Source organism: Leptonychotes weddellii, chromosome 13, assembly GCF_054177405.1.
Source record: "Leptonychotes weddellii isolate Sample4059 chromosome 13, ASM5417740v2, whole genome shotgun sequence".
NCBI lineage: Eukaryota > Metazoa > Chordata > Mammalia > Carnivora > Phocidae > Leptonychotes > Leptonychotes weddellii.
The window spans coordinates 66,605,605-66,624,110 of NC_138381.1; the positions used below are offsets into that span (position 1 = coordinate 66,605,605).

Here is an 18,506-nt window from a genome sequence, read left to right on the forward strand (position 1 = left end):
AATACCTATTGGACCCTGCTCAAGTCACAAGTTTAACTCAGCCATGCCTAGCTAAGACTCCTGTTTCCCAAAATCTGGGCTCTAGTCTGACCTAAACAGTCCGATGTTACCTAATGGACCTGGCCCAACTCAACCACCACCGGACTGGACACTTGTTTCCCCAAACCTAACCTCACATCTACAGTCCAGAATACCTGCTTGTCACCACTTGGAGCACAATTCACATGAGTCGCAACCCACCTAAACGTTTGTGTCCTAAAACCCAATGCCCATCTTCTCCAAAAACTCTAGCACACAGTTATTGAGAGGTTTTCATTCATTCCAGAATATTCATTGTGCCATGTGCCATGCACTGTGCTAGGTAGGAATTGTGGATAAAAGTTATGAACAGTACAGCAAAATTCCTGCTCTCCTGGTGCTGGCATTCTGGTTTGGGAGACAACACAATACAATACACAAATAAGACAGTTTTAGACACTCATAACTAGAAATGAAGAAAATGGAGCACCAGAGTGTCAGAGGAGGACTGAGGGAAATAGGATGTAGGAGGTTGGGGCAATAAGTGCCTATGAAGAGCTGAGACCTGAAGAAGTAGGAGACAGCCAGAGTGTCTGGAGACTGTGCAAAAGCCTTCAGGTGACAAAAAGCCTGGTGTGTGCAAGCACCCTGGGGGACCAGGGGAGGGAATGGGAGTGGAGAGATAGGAGTTTAGCTCAGGGAGGAGAGCAGGGGCATGTTGGGTTAGGTAGGGGTGGTACAGAGTTTGGATTTTCACCCTAAGGGCAATGAGAAATCACTTGTGCCAGAAAAAAATAATGGCCAAACTGTAATAAATATTTTTAATTTCATCTTTCAGGGGGCAGATGGGAGAAGAGATTGTTCCAAGACAAGGGTATAACCCAACACAGTCAGGAAGTGAGGGGGTCTGAGGGAGACAAAGCTATCATCATTCTTGCTCATGACACAGACCCTGACATGCCCCATCAAGTCAGATCTCCCACTGATAGGAGCCCAAGCCATCTACTTTGGCTTGTTCCCACCCCACCCACCCTCACCACCTCAGGCATCCTAAGATACAATCTCCTTGAAGCCTCGCCATCTTGCCCAGCACCCTGGCCCAGTGCCAGTACTCCACCCACATTTCAGACACCTCCATCAATTCCACAGAGAGATTACAACTTACAATGAGGACCTCCAGCATCAGATGACACCCTGATTTCTCAACTTGCCCCATCCTAGCCAAACCACCCAGAAACTATGGCTAACACAAGAAATTCAAGTCTATAAGAATTGTCTTGCCATGGAATATTTCATGTGCTGAGAAAGGTCATTGCTCCAAGTTAATAGAGTATTTTAAAAGTTCTTCTATCTACCCATCTTGTCTACCCACCCATCCATCCATCCAACAAATATTTTAAGTGCTTGCTCTGGGGAGATTCCCATACCTTATTATAGGGATTGGGCTGATCCCAGGGGTCAGCTGGTAGCATAAATGGATCCTATGGGCTATACAATAGCCCATATACTTATACAATAAGGAGTGATGGGGACCAAGGAGTAGGGGTAATGGGGACTGTGGAGTAGGGATCACATGACCCATCTAAAGGGCACTGTTGGGGGGGGCGCCTGGGTGGCTCAGATGGTTAAGCATCTGCCTTCAGCTCAGGTCATGATCTCCAGGTCCTGGGATCGAGCCTCGCTTCGGGCTACCAACTTCTCCCTCTCCCTCTGCCTCTCCCCCTGCTTGTGCTCTCTGTCTCTCTCTCTCTCAAGTGAATAAATAAAATCTTAAAAAATAATAAATAAAAAACAAAGGACACTATGGGGGTCCCTGGATGGCTCAGTCAGTTGAGCATCCGACTCTTGGTTTTGGCTTAGGTCATGATCTCAGGGTCATGAGATCGAGCCCCATGTCAGATTGAGCACTCAGCGAAGAGTCTGCTTGTCCCTCTCCCTCTGCTCCTCCCCCTGCTCATGCTTTCTTTCTCTCTCTAAAATAAATAAAGTAAATCTTAAAAAAAAAAAAAAAAAAGCTAATCACTTTGGGGAAGCCAAGGCAGCTCAGTGGCTCTAAGGCTTCTCTCTCAGGACAAGGTGGAGAAAGCTAAGACTCCCAATGATGTCCTGGGAAGAAAGGGTCCAGAATGATCAAACCCTCCCGCCTCAGGAAATACCAAATAATTCCTCATTACTAGCTCCTCATCTCCCTAGCAGAAAGTTCTGGTGAAGAGTAAAAAGAAGAAAGCTCTAGATCAGTGGTTCTCAAACTTGAATAAACATTAGAATCGCAAGGGCATTGTAAAACACAGATTGCCAGGTCCCGACCCCCACCCTGCTCATGCGCAAATAAATCTTTAAAAAAATATTTAAAAAAATAAAGGACACTGTGGTTATTCACCTGGCCACTCATTGCCCAGAGTTGTTAGCATTTCAGATTTCTCAAGAAGTCAGAAACCTAGATTAGAGGTAAAATCTCTTGATTTTTAGATGTTGACAACGAATTCAAAATTTTAAAAAACACTATGTAAGGCACACAGAACATTTTTTTCCTTTTTTTCTTTTGACACAATCTCAAACTTACAGAGAAGTTGCGAGTACAATTCAAATAACTCTTTACCCCTGAACCACTGGAAGTTGGTTGACACAATGCCCACCACCCTAAATATTTCAATGTGTATTTCCTTCAAACAAGGGATGTTCTCCAGTGGAATCACAATAGATCCATCAGTGCAAGAAATTAACACTGATACATCATTACCATCTAAAGTTCAGACCCATTCAAGTTTCACCATTTGTCCAAACGATGTCCTCAGTAGCAAAAAGGTCCAGTTCAGGATTTCATGTTGCCTATAGTTAGTTGTCCTGTGAAGTCTCTTGAGTCTTTTTCAATCTGGAATATTCCTGAGCCTTTCTTTGGCTCTTATGACCTGGATACTGTTAAAGAGACAGGACAGTTATTTGGAGAATATCTCTCTGTTTATGTTTGATGTTTCCTCTTAATTAGATTCAGGTCATGCATCTTTTTTTTTTTTTTTTAAGATTTTATTTATTTTGAGAGAGAGAGAGAGAGAGAACGAGCAGGGAGGAGGGGCAAAGGGAGAGAGAGAGAGAAGCAGACTCCTGGACTGAGCAGGGATCCCTACGTGGGGCCCAATCCCAGGACTCAGAGATCATGACCTGAGCAGAAGTCAGACGCTTAACTGACCCAGGCACCCCTCAGGTCATGCATCTTAGATTCTATTTTTTTAAGTAATCCCTACACCCAACGTGGGGCTCAAACTCACAACTCCAAGATCGAGTCACACGCTCTACTGACCAAGCCAGCCAGACATCCCATGCATCTTAGATCAGATAGATTAGATTAGATAGAATGTGGATTCTATACATCACAAACTATCACAGAAGTGATGCTGTGTCTTTCTTGTTGCATCATAACAGATGACGCATGACTTCAATTTGTCCCACTATTGGTAATGTTAACTTCAATCACTTGAATGAGGTGGTATCTTCTAGGCTTCTCCACTGTGCAGTGAATCTGTTCTTTTCCTCATTGAAACTAATAAATAATCCATAGGGAGGTACTTGGAGACCAGGTAAATGTCCCATCTCTCATCAAACTTTCCATTTATTTATGTCCGTAGAGACTGATGTAAATGATTCCATGGGTTACAATACATCACTGTTATTCTTTCTTTAGGTGCCAAGTTATCCTAGATTGGTCTGTGGTGGCCCCTTCAGGCTGGCTTCTGTGTCCTTCTGACATGTCACTCATCCTGTGAGCATTTCCTTACTCTCTAGCACAACGTATTTCAGACTCATCTTGTCCTTTTCCTGCCCTAGGCCTGAAAGCAGCCATTTCTCCAAAATGCCGAAGTTCCTTTTAGTGGAGAACAGTATTCAGACACCAAGATCTAGATGTGCTTCCTGTTACTGGGGAGTCACTGCTCCTAGATCCTCTCCGTGGACAGAATTGCACACGCGTGTGCACACCCATATACGCACACACACATTTATGTCAATATTTGTCTCTATAGTCCTCTGTTATATTAAAAACCATGAGTTTGGGACGCCTGGGTGGCTCAGTCAGTTAAGCATCTGCCTTCAGCTCAGGTCGTGATCCCGGAGTCCTGGGATTGAGTCCCGCATCGGGCTCCCTGCTCACGGGGGAGTCTGCTTCTCCCTCTCCCTCTGCCTGCCACTCTCCCTGCTTGAGCTCTCTCTCTCTCTCTCTGACAAATAACTAAATAAAATCTTAAAAAAAAAAACAAACCCAAAGAATAAAACCATGAGTTCATCCTAATAGATCCAATTACAATCTAAGTCCATGGGGCTAAGTCCCGTTTTTCCCATTTCCACTTGGTAACTCCCTTGTTCAACAGTGACGAACCTGACATTCTTGTTGTTTTCAGTGTGTTCTGCTTCTTTGGCCCCAAGTGCAACAATTTCTTACTGTCGATGCCACCCTCTTCCCAACAAGGATGCCCTTTACAGCCCACTGGAGCTCGGGTTGCCTTCCTGCAGGGATGCGCTCCTCACTCGCATGAGCTCTGGCCGCCCATGCTGGGCTCCCCTCACCCCATGCGGACGCTCTTCTTACCCCATGGGGACTATGACACTTGTCTGTGTGAGGCACAATGTACCCTCTCCCCGTTCTCCCACTGCTGCTGCTTACCTTGCTGGGACCCTCCAAATGGCTCTTGGGTTGAATGGCTCAAGAACAGAAGGGAGGGGAAAGGAAGGGAAAGGAGGAGACATGGAAGGAAGAGGGGAGGGGCCATGTGTTGAATGTTTACTCTGAACCAAAGAGAACAGAGGATGAAATCATCAATAAGTAAGGTGTCATGGGGGGGAATACAGCCAGACACAGAAGAGCTGCCTCATCTCTTTGGACTGTTGGGCCATCCCACTCGCCCCATCAGCTGCAAACTCCCTCCCAAGTCCATCTGCTCGACCAGCTTAGCCAGCAGGAGTCTACTCTTGTGGCTGGAAATGACTCAGGGGGTTGAGGTGTTCGCCGTACACAGTTTCATCATCTTCCCAAGCCAGCCCCACCCAGGCTTAATAGCTTCTTCCCAAACTGAATCATCCAATCCTGGCTACTCAGACTGTCTCTCCCCAACAGCATCTGTTGGGATGGATAGAGTAGGCCAAATCCATGGTCTTTTTGACATTTTATCCTCAGCCTTCCCACAGGCAACAGTAATAATAACAATAACGACAGGTCCTGTTTTTTGAGCATTTACTGTGTTTGAAGCCCGACACCTCCACTTTCTAGCTGGGTGGCCGTGGACCAGTCATTTCCTGTGTGAGTTTCCTGGGGCTGCTATGTTGCAAAGGCCCACAAGCCTGGTGGTTTAAAACAATCAAAAATTTATTCTCTCTGTTTTGGAGGCCAGAAGTCTGAAATCCATACCACCAGGGCAAAATCAAGGTGTCAGCAGCACAGCAAGCCCTCAAAAAGTTCTAGAGGAGAATCTGCTCCTTGTCCCTTCCAGCTTCTGGGGACTCCGGGCATCCTTTGGCTTGGGGCTGCATGGCTCCAATATCTGTCTCTGTCTTCACATGGCTTTCCTGGTATGTGTACAGCCCCCCATCTCTTTCTTATAAGAGTGCTTGTGATGGCAGTTAGGGCCCAGCCAGATAATGCAGGATAATCCCTCCATCACAGAATCCTTAAGTCAATCACATCTGCCAAGACCCCTTTTCCACATAAGGTCATATTGAGCGGTTCCAGGGATTGGGAGCCCATCTCTTTGGGGACCCATTCATTACTCAGCCTAGCACACTTTCCCTCTCTAACCCTCCGTGGTCTTGTTGGGGAACAAGAACCTCCTGTCCCCTCAAGGTCCTAGTTGGACCAAGAATCAAATTGATGGGGGCACCTGGGTGGCTCAGTCGTTAAGCGTCTGCCTTCATCTCAGGTCATGATCCCAGGGTCCCAGGATCGAGAAGCAGAGCAGGAAGCCTGCTTCTCCCTCTCCCACTCCCCCTGCTTGTGTTCCCTCTCTCTCTGTGTCTCTCTCTGTCAAATAAATAAATAAAATCTTTTTTAAAAAAAGAATCAAATTGACGTAAAACAGATTAATAGGAGAAAATCAGATGTGATTTTGTGTGTACGGGGAATCCATGTAGACATGGAAATTCCAAAGACAGGCACAAGGAGGTGTACGTGTCATGCTGAACTAAGGAGAAGGGGGTAGGGGGTCCAGGACTTCGAAGAGAAGGAATGCAATTCATAGGAAGTTAAGAAATATATAAATATATATAAATAAATAAATATTTGGCGGGGGGGCGCCTGGGTGGCTCCGTTGGTTAAGCGTCTGCCTTTCGATCAGGTCATGATCCCAGGATCCTGGGATCGAGCCCCACGTTGGGCTCCCTGCTCAGCTGGGAGCCTGCTTCTCCCTCTCCCTCTGCTGCTCCCCCTGCTCGTACTCAGTCTCTCCCTGTCCAATAAATAAATAAAATCTTTAAAAAACAAAAAAAGTAAATATTTGGTAAATACATGTTTGCTGGGCTGCTCAGAAACAACGGAACATGGAGAGGACTTTGATCAAAGTGGCCTTGCTGGGTCCCTCCCTGTCCACCGTCCCTTGTTCATACCATAATGTAGTTCTATATGGTGCTAGCCCTCTTCCTGGAGCAGGTCCTCTATCTAAATTCTTTTTAGACAGTTCTAGGAGAAGGTAAAGCGCTTTTCCCGAAGCTGCCGGGGTTTGATGGCTTTTTAACTCACCATCATCTTCATGCCAATGTGGCCCATCTTGGGGCGGCCCGCCTTGGCCCCCATGGTCTCATCAGTGAAAGGAGGATGGTAGGTCACGGTCACGACTACCGACGTGAGGTTGAAGGGGTTAATGTAAATCAGGCAGTCGGCAAGTTGGCAGGCAGGCAGCCCTCGATGAATGGGGTGGTTATTATGAATTGATTTATTGAGTTATTTCTACCCAGGATTGGCAGTCCTGGGGGTAATTGATTCCAGTGATGTCACCTCTCCAACTGCCAGGTTTTCGGCAGGACTAAATGTGCCAAATGGGCTTTGTTGAGCCAACTCCTCTGGGTGTGAAGAGCCGCCATGCCAACCCGCCTTGCTGTTTCCAGGGCCCGTCTGCTGCTTTTCCCTAATTAACGTGTAGGCGACACCGCGGGCAGGCCCGCTTGCTGCCGTCCCCGGAAAACGGCACAGCGCACTGCAGCTCAGTATTTGCACATTTCTTCAGTTACTGGATGGAAAAAGTACTGGGGGGCATTGAAACAGCACAGAGTAGAGGAAAGGGAGAAATACCACCTCATCCTTGCCCCCATACGGAAAATGCTGCAAGCAGACCCAAGCATTGTGTCCCCGGCCCAACACATCACAGCAAACGACCACTGTTAATCAATTGGAGAAATACAGAAATTGAAAGCTAGTCTTCTTCATTCCACTCAATTCCACAGACTTTTTAATTTTTTTATTTTTAAAAATTATTTATTTATTTATTTATTTGAGAGAGTGAGTGGGAGAGAGACAGAGAGAGAAGGAGCAGGGGCAGAGGCAGAGGGCGAGGGAGAAGCAGACTGCCCCACTGAGCAGGGAGCCAGCCATGGGGCTCAATCCCGGGACTCCAGGAGCATGACCTGAGCCGAAAGCAGATGTTTAACCGACTGAGCCACGCAGGCGCCCTTCTTCTCTCCCCCTTTTTTTTTAGTTTTTTTTTTTTTTAAAGATTGTATTTATTTATTTTGACAGAGAGAGACACAGCGAGAGAGGGAACACAAGCAGGGGGAGTGGGAGAGGGAGAAGCAGACTCCCCGCTGAGCAGGGAGCCCGATGCGGGGCTCGATCCCAGGACCCTGAAATCACAACCTGAGCCGAAGGCAGACGCTTAACAACTGAGCCACCCAGGCGCCCCTCTTCTCCCTTTTTTAATAGGAATAAATCATGCACCGAATCTGAGCATCTGAAAATGAGGAGGCAAGGGAACAGATAAGAACACAGACTCTGGAGTCCGACAGACACGGGATCAAACCCTAGGTGTACTGCTTCCAGCTGTGTGACCTTGAGCAAATGACATCATTTCTCTGAGCCTCGGCTTCCTCATCTGTAAAATGGGGATCCTAATGGCACTTCCTTCCAAGTGCCAAGGACAATATTCAGGGAGATGGCATATTTAAATATTCAGCTGGGACACACCTTGGCACTTGACAGAGGTCCCATGGGGATGCCGAGGGTGACGTTGCCGACTATCAACATGTCCTCCCCAGCTCTCAGAAATTCGGGGTAAAAGCAGGGAGTCCAGGAAAGTGGAAAGCACCCAGGCCCACCTGTCAGGGGACCTAAGATCTGGTTCTAACTCTGTGGATCGGTTTCAAGACTTGATGTCCCTCTTTGAGCCTCATTTTCCCCGAGGGTTAAGGGAGGAGGCCTGGCACGATAATTTCAGAGGTCCCTCCCTCTGTCACGGGCACACTAGGAAGGCACACACACGAAATGTGTCTTTCCACAATGTCAGCTTTATTCAGTCATAAAGCAAGGCTCACATAATTATACAGCAGGTTCAGGATTCCAAACTCAATGACATTTCACCACGTGACTAACTTGGCTTCTTACATGGCACACAGAGCAGAACACAAGTCACACAACAAACAAGATAACAGAGGGGGGAGGAAGTTAATGAAGAAAAAAAGAAAAAACGCGGAATCAGTCTGTGGGTGCACCGTTGAGACGAGACCGGGGCCTAGTCCCGGGTCAGCTCTTGGCACTTACTGCTTCTTATTCTGTTCAAGCGGCGAAGGATCTCAGTTCTGTTGGGGGATCCAACAGGCAGAGCCTTCGGGGACCGCTGCCTTTTTTAAGTGGCCAGGCATAGAGGGGTCATGGCTCAAGAGTCTGACAGTCTCAGCTCCTGCTTGTTATCAGCTCTGGAGTGTGGTCAGCTGGTGGATATCTCGTAGCCGAGGTACCCTTAACGGCTGGCGTCATTGCTCCGCACAGGCCCCTGCTTGACATGAGTGACTCCATCTTGCTCTCTACATCCTTCTACTTTCTAACTCCAATAGTGGCTTTGGGGTGCAGGGGGCCCTGTCCCTCGCTCCTGCTGCCCTTCCCCCAGGACCCAGGCCAGTCACGTGAGCACTTTGTTGTCCTGGTGAGGGTGGTGCGGTGACACACCTGAGGAGACAGGACAAGTGGGGAAGATTTTCCCAGGGACTAAGGCTCTTGAAATTCAGTAGAGGAGTTTGGGAACACCCCAGGTGCTTGCTCAACCGAGATTGCGCTCGCTTTCAAGAACCAGTCCTGGCACATGGCCCAGGTTGGGGGCAAACATCTCCAGCAAAGGTGTGGCCCTCCAGCTCCAGTCCCCGTGTCCCCCACTACAAGTGTGCTTAAGTTAGTGTCCCACTGGCCAGAGTTTCACTCACTCCTTCATCCAGTATTTATTAAGCACCTGCTGTGTACCAATCAGTACAACAGAGACAGGGGACACATCGTAGGAACAAGGCAGCGAGGTCCCTGCTCTCATGAAATCCACACAGTCTAGTGTGGGCAGGTTATTAATTTAAAAAAAAAATCATTTCTTTCCCACTGCAGTGAGCACTATGGGAAAAATGCAGTGTGCCCCAAGGCCAGGCAACCTGACCTCATCAGAGAGGATCAGGGAGGGCTTCCCAGAGAAAGGGGCATTTATGAGACCTGAAGGATAAAGAGGAGTTAGAAGCGGTGTAGAGCCTTCCAGGCAGAAGGAACAGCATGGCAGAAACTGGCCATGGGAGTTACAGGAAAGGCCAGTGTGGTGGGCAAGGCTGGCCAAGGGCCAGACCACCACACTGGGTCCTGTGGCTTGCTCACAGTATGGGCTTCGTGCAGAGGGAAACGGGGAGCCCAGGAAGGCTCAAGGTTAAGCAGAGAAGGGAGTTGCTCTGACATGATCCACCAGTCACCTTGAACTTAGGAACTTAGGAAGTAGAAGCTCTCTGCCATCCAGGGGTGGCCAGTGGGTGCCCACGTCCAGGAAAGTCACAGAAAACGCAAGGCTGGCTTGATGATGCTCCATCTCGGTGGACCGCGACCACATCTGACAGCCCAGCAGAATGGAACCAGTGTGGGCTTTGGGATGGGGACCCTGACTCACTCTACGGGCCCTGAGAGTCCTCTGCCCACCGGCACGAAGCCTCAGTTTCTCCATCTGAAAAGTGGGGTGGCCATAACCCATACTTCCCGGAGACACTGTGAGAAGGGAAGTCACAGGGGCACGGGACAGTCCCTGTCCAACGACTGCTGAGCAGGTACTCGCTGAGGCCACCAGCCGCACTCACCGCTGGCTTGGCCGCTTACCCCGTTTGGGCACGCCCTCCCCATCTCTGGGCCTCAGCTCCCCCTGTGAAAAGTCAGGGGTGAGCTCCACCAAGCTGGCTCAGGTGGTTCTCCCACTGTGGTCTTGGGAGAACCGGCCTGGGGGTGAGGGTGAGGGTGGGGTTGTGCGGGGGAGGGGGGACCTCTGACATCAGTCTCCAGCGGCTGTCGTGGTTCAGGATCAGGAATTACACTCGGGAGCGCCTGGGTGGCTCAGTGGTTAACCGACCGCCTTCGCTCAGGTCATGATCCCAGGGTCCCGGGATCAAGTCCCGCATCGGGCTCCCTGCTGGGCAGGTAGTCTGCTTCTCCCCCTGACCATACCCCCTCTTGTGCTCTCTCTCTCTCTCTCTCAAATAAATAAATAAAATCTTTAAAAAAAAAAAAAAGAATTACACTCGGATTCTAAAAGTGAAGGTCTCGCACATCACATTTTTTTTCTCCCCCAGAAGGCGTGCTATTTGCACGTGGAGCAGCTGTGTCTTCTGAAATGCGGCCGTGGCAAAAGCAACCAGCCTGAGTGATTCAAGCTCTATTCTAGGCCCCTCCTGCACCCCTGCGGGGCGGGGGAAGCATTCTTCCAGCAACCTCTCCTCTCTGCGGGCCACGGCAAACTGCCAACCTGCCTAGGGAAAAGGGTATTTGAATATTTTGTTTTCTGCTTTTTTAGCCAGTAATACCTCGGTCACAGAAATACCCATACCCGCCCGCAGTGTGATACGTGCCGTGTAAGTATTATTATTGTTATTATCTGTTTCCACAACCTGATTTTGTACATTAAATAATAGCTGAAGCACATGGAGATGGTTGCGCAATACTGTGAGTATACTTTTTTTTTAAGATTTTATTTATTTATTTGAGAGAGAGAGAGCACAAGCCAGGGGGGAGGGGCAGAGGGAGAAGCAGGCTCCCCGCTGAGCAGGGAGCCCGATGTGGGGCTCGATCCCAGGACCCTGGGACCATGACCTGAGCCGAAGGCAGACGCTTAACGACTGAGCCACCCAGGCGCCCCCACTGTGAGTGTACTTCATGCCACTGCATTGCACACTTAAAAATGGTTGATTTTATAAGTATTTTAACGCCCTCCTCCCTAAGTGTCATATATATATAGCACTGAGCAATGCTGCTCTGGGAAAGTCTGTCGGTGGGAATGCTTCCTGGTAACTGAAAAAATGACTTAAAGCAAGAAGACTCTTTAATTGATCTTCTAAAAAGGAATCCCATTATCTGTATATACCACATCTTCTCTATCCATTAACAATTCTTTACTGTATACTTAAATCTTTGTTAAGGAGGGGGGACGCCTGGGTGGCTCCATTGGTTAGGTGACTGCCTTTGGCTCAGGTCATGATCCCAGGGTCCTGGGATTGAGCCCCACATCAGGATCCTTGCTCTGCGGGGAGCCTGCTTCTCCCTCTCCCTCTGCCTGCCCCTCCCCCTGCTGTGCTCGCGCTCTCGCTCTCAATCTCTGACAAACAAATAAATAAAATTTTTTTTAAAAAAGCAACTTTCGGGGCACCTGGGTGGCTCAGTCGTTAAGCGTCTGCCTTCGGCTCAGGTCATGATCCCAGGGTCCTGGGATCGAGCCCCGCATCGGGCTCCCTGCTCAGCCAGGAGCCTGCTTCTCCCTCTCCCACTCCGCCTGCTTGTGTTCCCTCTCTAGCTGTCTCTCTGTCTGTCAAATAAATAAAATAAAATCTTTAAACAAACAAACAAACAAACTTTCTTAAGGGGGTAGATCTCAAGTTACATGTTTTTTGTTCTGTACCATAAAACAGTAATAAAAGGAAAAACTTAGAAAAAAAAAAAAAAAGAAGCCCAAGCTATGGGGTTGGGCCCCACGGATGGGCTGATTCTGTTTCTGACCTCACCATATCCCCATCAAGGAGCAGATTCTTCTTTCTCCTGCCCTGTGATGATCACAGCCAGCTGGGTCAGGGGGCTTCCTCCCGGTGGGGATATGGCTGCAGCAGTACCCTGGGTCTCCTGCAGATAGGACAACACCCAGCAACCACCCCCCAACACCCAGCAGACATCCCCTGAAGTGTCATTGGGCAGAACTGGGCCCCACGTCCCCTCCCAGACAAGGGCGTGGGGCCACCGCAGTTGGTTTGGACACATCAGGATTTCCTCCTAAAGCACACAGAGGAGGATACTCCACCCCAGTCAGGGTGCAGCTTGAGCAGGGAACCTGGGGGGGCTAGGATGATCACAACCCCCGATGGGCAAATAAGTAACAATGTCCCAGCGCCTTCCTTTCCCAGACGGGGGACTGAACCCAGCCCTTACGGAGGCAGACGCTACGCAGAAAACCATCAGTGTCGGGGCCACTGTAACCCCAATAGGGGTCATTTATCAAGTCCTGACACTGTGCCTAGCTCTGGGCTAAGGCAGCTGTTACTACCAAACTCATACTATCGTCCCCATCTCACAGATGGGAAAATTGAAGCTCAGAGATACAAAATGATTGAGAGCGGCACGGAGCCTCCTTCCTTCATACTGGCTTGGCCTTGAAAAATAAAAGGAATCCCCAAAACAGTGCCGTTCCATCAGATGAATATATTCTAGCAGCTGGAAGCAGGCTGAACTACACGAGGGCTCTGAATGGGAGGTTCTGGAACACAATTCCATTTTGCAGCTCCCTCTGCACATAGGAACAGGGTCTGATGCACTCACCTGATTTACAGATGGCGCATCAGTGGTCATGGGAGGTCCCGAGCACACACCTGAAGAGGGCAGGCTTACCTGGACAGATGTCTCTCAGGGCGATGACCTCCACACTGGGAGGAATGAGGTAAGCACGTGCCAGGAGTGCTCAGAGGGATGAGTGATGTGGCAGTGAGGTACCTTTTTCTTTGGGGGGGGGGGTGGTAGAAAACAAAAACGAAACCAGATGAAATTGAATGACAGTAATTAAAAGTGTCCCCCTTTCCTCCTGTGGTGGGTGGAGTGATGACCTCCAAAGATGTCCACTTCCCAATCCCAGAAGCTGTGAATATGGTACCTTGGCTATGTGGAAGAAGGGACTTAGCAGATGTGATTAAGGTTAGAAACCTTGGGATGGCGAGGTTATCCTGAATTATCCAAGCGGGTACATGAATCCTTAGAAGTGGAGAAGCTTCCCCAGCTGCAGTCCAAGCAGATGTGACTAGTGAAGAATGGTCAGAGGGGGATGCTCGCTGTAAGCTGTGAAGACGGAGGAAAGCCAAGGAACGGGGCAGCCTCTAGAAGCCTGGAGAAGGCAAAGAAACCCATTTTTCCCCTCAAGCCTGGAGAAAGGAGTGCAGCCCTGCCGACACCTTGAACTCAACCCCATGAGACTTCTGTCCTACAGAAGTACCTAATGAACAGAAGATGTTAGTAATGGAAAAATGAGTATCGAGTATAATGGAACTCTCTGTACTCTCTTTGCATTTTTCTGTAAATCTAAAACTATTCTAAAATAAAGTTTATTTAAAATACGGATGAGCTTCCAGTTAAATATATCAGTCACCAGGATGATCAGTACAGCAAAGGGAATACAGTCGATAATATTGTAACAACTTTGGGAACAGATGGTGACCACACTCGTTTTGTTGTGTATACAATTGTGGGATGGCTACATTGTGCAGCTGAAACTAACCTGATATTGTGTATCCACTCTACTTCAATTAAAACATTACAAAATTTTTTAACTTTTATTTTTATTTTTTTAAATTTAATTTTATTTATTTGACAGAGAGAGACACAGTGAGAGAGGGAACACAAGCAGGGGGAGTGGGAGAGGGAGAAGCAGGCTTCCCGTGGAGCAGGGAGCCAGACATGGAGCTTGATCCCAAGACTGATGCTTAACCACTGAGCCACCCAGGCACTCCTCAATTAAAACGTTTTTAATTAAAAAGAGGGGCACAATGGTGGCTCAGTAGGTTAAGCATCTGCCTTCGCCTCAGGTCATGATCCCACGGTCCTGGGATCCAGCCCCGCATCGAGCCCCGCATCGGGCTCCCTGTTCCTCAGCAAGCCTGCTTCTCCCTCTCCCACTCCCCCTGCTTGTGTTCCCTCTCTCGCTGTGTCTCTCTCTGTCAAATAAATCAATAAAATCTTTAACAAATAAATAATTAAAAAAATAAAAACCTATGGAGAGATAAAAATTCAAATCACCCTGAATCCTGCCCCCTAGTGATATCCACTGTTGTTGGTGAATGCCTTTTTACTTTTCTCATGGATATCTACATTTATGATTATTCCTATTCTTATTATTAAAACACACAACCGGAGGCTCTGATGGGCAGCCCCATAGCCCCAGGGTCTCCTGCAGCACCTGTTGTCTTCAGGGAGGATGGGGAGCCCAGCCCCAGGGAGGAGAGAGAAGCTGGAGGAGTGGCTGATGTTGAAACCCTGTGAAAACCCAGCTTAGACCAATGTGCCTTGGCAACGCCACCTACTAATTAAGTGAGGGCACAGTGTGGCCTCCAACGCCATCACAGTTCAGCCAATGTGGAGCTGCTCCCATGTCATCACACCATCTCTCCAGCCCTGTTTTCTCCTCTCATGCTAGGACACCCAAAGACACAAGTCCAAGAACAGCCTTCCTCATGGCGCTGGCCCAGGGCCCCAGCATGAGCAGCATCCACATGCCAGGCCTTCCCCTCTCCGCCCCCTGTGGGCCACAGTCATCAACCTGTCACTAAATATTTAATATTCCTGAACTCTTTAAATGGCCCAACTGGTCCACATCTGCTGGCTTCTTTTAAGAACTACACCTGCAGGGTGCCTGGGTGGCTCAGTTGGTTAAGCGACTGCCTTCGGCTCAGGTCATGATCCTGGAGTCCAGGGATCGAGTCCCGCATCAGGCTCCCTGCTCGGCGGGGGGTCTGCTTCTCCCTCTGACCCTCTTCCCTCTTGTGCTCTCTCTCATTCTCTCTCTCTCAAATAAATAAATAAAATCTTTAAAAAAAAAAAAAAAAAAAGAACTACACCTGCAAGTCACAGGCTCCTGGAAAAGCAGTCTGAAGAGGGATCACACGCTCCTGGAGGTTGCGTGTGAATCCTGGTTTGCACAGTCCTTGCTGTGTGACCTCAAGAGAGTGGCTTGACTTCTCAAGGGTCTCAGTTCCCTCATGTACGGGGTGGAGGCAGGACTCCCACGGACTGGAGGGAGGCTTAAGGGAGCGAATACATCCCAAAGCGTCTGGCACATGGTATTCAAAGAATGTTTTAGTTCCGTTTTGTTGTTCTTTTTGCTTTCTTTCTACATTATGCTTCCCTTTTCCTTTTGGAAAAGAAGAAGGGACTCAAAAGCAGGGAATCTGCTCATTCATTCTCAACAAATATTTATGGTGAGTCTTCCCTGTGCTGGATGCCGGCATTGATCTCAGGATCATGAGTTCGAGCCCTGGGTTGGGTGTAGAAATTACTTAAAAAAATTAAAATCTTTTGGGGTGCCTGTGTGGCTTCGTTGGTTAAGCGTCCAACTCTTGATTTAGGCTCAGGTCATGATCTCAGGGTCCTGGGATCGAGCCCTGCGTCTGGCTCTGTGCTCAGTGGGGAGTCTGCTTCTCCCTCTCCCTCTGCTCCTCCCCCTGCTCATGCACACATGCGGTTTCTTTCAATCTCTCTCTAAAAAAATAAATCTTTTAAAAAAATTAAAAAAATAAGATCTTTAAAAAAATAATAACATGGGAATAAAATATCTCACAGGGGTCTTGAGAAGAACAAAGGAAAAGATACTTGTAAAGATGCTTAATGAGCTACAGGTAGCTATGTATCATAAGGGTAGAAGTTGAATAAATGGGGGCCAGTGGGGATGGCTGTCCAGCAGAAGATGCCCAGAGACCACGGCCGGAGGACGAGGCCCGTCAAGCCCTAGGACCTGGAGTCCCACTACTGGAGCTTGCTTGTCCTTTAAGGCAATTACACAGATAAGAAAACCAAAGGCCCAGGGAGCAGAGGAGACTCACTCAAGAGGCACAAAATCGGGACCTAAGCTAGGTCTCCCCCTACTCAATTCACATATTTCTTTTTCTCCCCCCAATTCACATATTGCTGAAGTTCCTACCACACTCAGAGAGACCCACCAACAAGCATTTATGTATTGGGCTCTTTTGCTGGGCTGACCCTGGTGGGTAGCTGCTTCCCTGGCCCATTGAGGAGAGGGGGGACACAATATGGAAAAGTGGCCATGAGCTTGGCCAAAGGGGTAGGGACCAACAGGAGGGTAACCCTGGGGAATCTCATGCATGGTGCAGGGCAGACCCTGAGTCAGCAAGAGTCAAGTAAAGGGAGATGGGAAAAAACAGTACCTACCTGAGATGCACCAGGTGCTCTGCTCTCCACTGAACCCTTCATTTCGTCTCACAAGGGCAATTCTAAAAAAACAGCGCTGCTAGTACTCTTGTTAAAGGGTACACTGAGACACATTAAAATTTTCAAGCGTTTATTTGGGTATATATCAATTTTTTTTAACTTTTTTTTAAAAGATTTTTATTTATTTATTTGACAGAGAAAGAGAGAAAGAGTTCACAAGCAGGGGGAGAGGCAGAGGAAGAGGGAGAAGCTGACTTCCCGCTGAGCAGGAAGCCCGATGCGGGACTCGATCCCAGGACCCTGGATCATGACCCGAGCCGAAGGCAGATGCTTAACCGACTGAGCCACCCAGGCGCCCCTGGGTATATATCAATTTTAACTGAGTATCACCAAACCAAAGGTGGGTAGGAGCTCTCTGCCAGAAGGCAGGACCTGGGGGGAGAGCTTTTTTAAAGAGAAGAGGCCGAAGCAAAGCAAGGAAATCACTTTATTGGCTACAGCTTATGCAATTGCTTTGTTTGGGAAAGGCTAGGTGGCTCTCTGTGGTTGGCTGTCCTTACGTTTAATCTTTCTCAGATTTTGGATTTTAAATTTTAAATTTTCTCAGATTTCTTGTGTGCAGCCAGGCTTGATTCTGGGTTAGGTTTTGGTTTGCTTGCTAGGCTAGCAAGGCATCAGAGCTGCCTGGTCTAATGGTCTCTCTGTTCAATTGCTTTACCACTCTCATTTCCCAGAGAGAAGTGACCTGCCCAAGGCCCCACAATTGGCTTGGTGGAGGTTGGACTAGAGGCCAAAATGTTCAACAAGACGCTATGCTGCACCCAGGAAAAAACAGAGAAATAAGAAGGAAGGGAGGAATTAAGAGAATTAAACACGAAAAATGGGAAAAATGAAAGAAAAGAGGAAGTTGTCTTTATTATTTTTTAAGGTAAATTTATTTATTTAAAGAAAAAAATGAGTGGGCTCCTTGGTGGCTCAGTTGGTTAAGCGGCTGCCTTCCGCTCAGGTCATGATCCCAGGGTCCTGGGATCGAGTCCCGCATCGGGCTCCCCGCTCAGCAGAGCGCCTGCTTCTCCCTCTCCCTCTGCCTGCTTCTCTGCCTACTTGTGCTCTCTCTCTCTATCTCTGTCAAATAAATAGATAAAATCTTAAAAAAAAAAAAAAAGAAAGAAAGAAAAAATGAGTGAAGTTGTCTTTATTATTTTTTTAAGGTAAATTTATTTATTTAAAGAAAAAAAATTTAGACTAAGCTTTACGCCCAACATGGGGCCCGAGAACTCACAATCCTGACATTCAGGAGTTGCAAGCTCCATGGAATGAGCCAGGTGGGCGCCCCTTTATTATGTTTCTCACACATAAAATAATCCATGTAACACGTGCGAGTCATAAAACACCAATAGAATGAACACCCTTGAACCCACCACCAAGCTAAAGACAAGAGATACCAATAACTGGTCTCCACTTAGGCCAGCTCTTCTGCGAGCTGGTTGCACGCTGAGTGCACCTGGGGAGCTGAGACAACCTCTCACGCCCTGAGAACCTGATGGGACTGGTCTGGAGTTTGGTCTGGGCATCTGGATTTACTTAATTTTTCTTCTTTAAAGGCATCTGGACTTTTAAGACCTCCCCAGGGGATTCTCGTGTGCAGCCAGGCTTGAGAACCACGGACTTATAGTCTCCTCCCCTATCGTGTCCCCCTGACCTTCCCCCCTGCAACCCTCACCTTCATCCCCCGCCAGGTAACCACCGTTCTGAATTTTGCGGAGTAGCGAGTATTCCTTTACCTTCATCCTTCCCTGTTTCCGGGACTAGCGACGTTTGCGATTGATCTCCCGCCCCCCACGAGAGGGCGCCAGAGAAAAAAAACACAGCCTCTTTCCTCTCCGCG

The 18,506-nt window shown here is 48.2% G+C and overlaps 1 long non-coding RNA gene across 9 annotated transcripts; it reads right to left on the reverse strand.

Annotated features, from left to right (window-relative positions):
• Nucleotides 1-8,473: 8,473 nt before the first annotated feature.
• LOC115942520 (uncharacterized) lies at nt 8,474-18,481 on the reverse strand. Of its 9 annotated transcripts, none has more exons than XR_014139763.1 (6): nt 18,342-18,481; nt 16,619-16,680; nt 13,338-13,565; nt 13,079-13,186; nt 12,205-12,319; nt 8,474-10,055 (listed from the first exon to the last, which is right to left on the reverse strand). It is a non-coding gene; the product is annotated as an uncharacterized LOC115942520 (long non-coding RNA). The 9 variants fall into 9 exon arrangements; XR_014139760.1 differs by having other exon boundaries at nt 8,474-9,151; nt 9,922-10,055; nt 12,205-13,186; nt 18,342-18,452; XR_014139766.1 differs by having other exon boundaries at nt 12,205-13,186; nt 13,338-13,481; nt 18,342-18,452.
• Nucleotides 18,482-18,506: the final 25 nt, after the last annotated feature.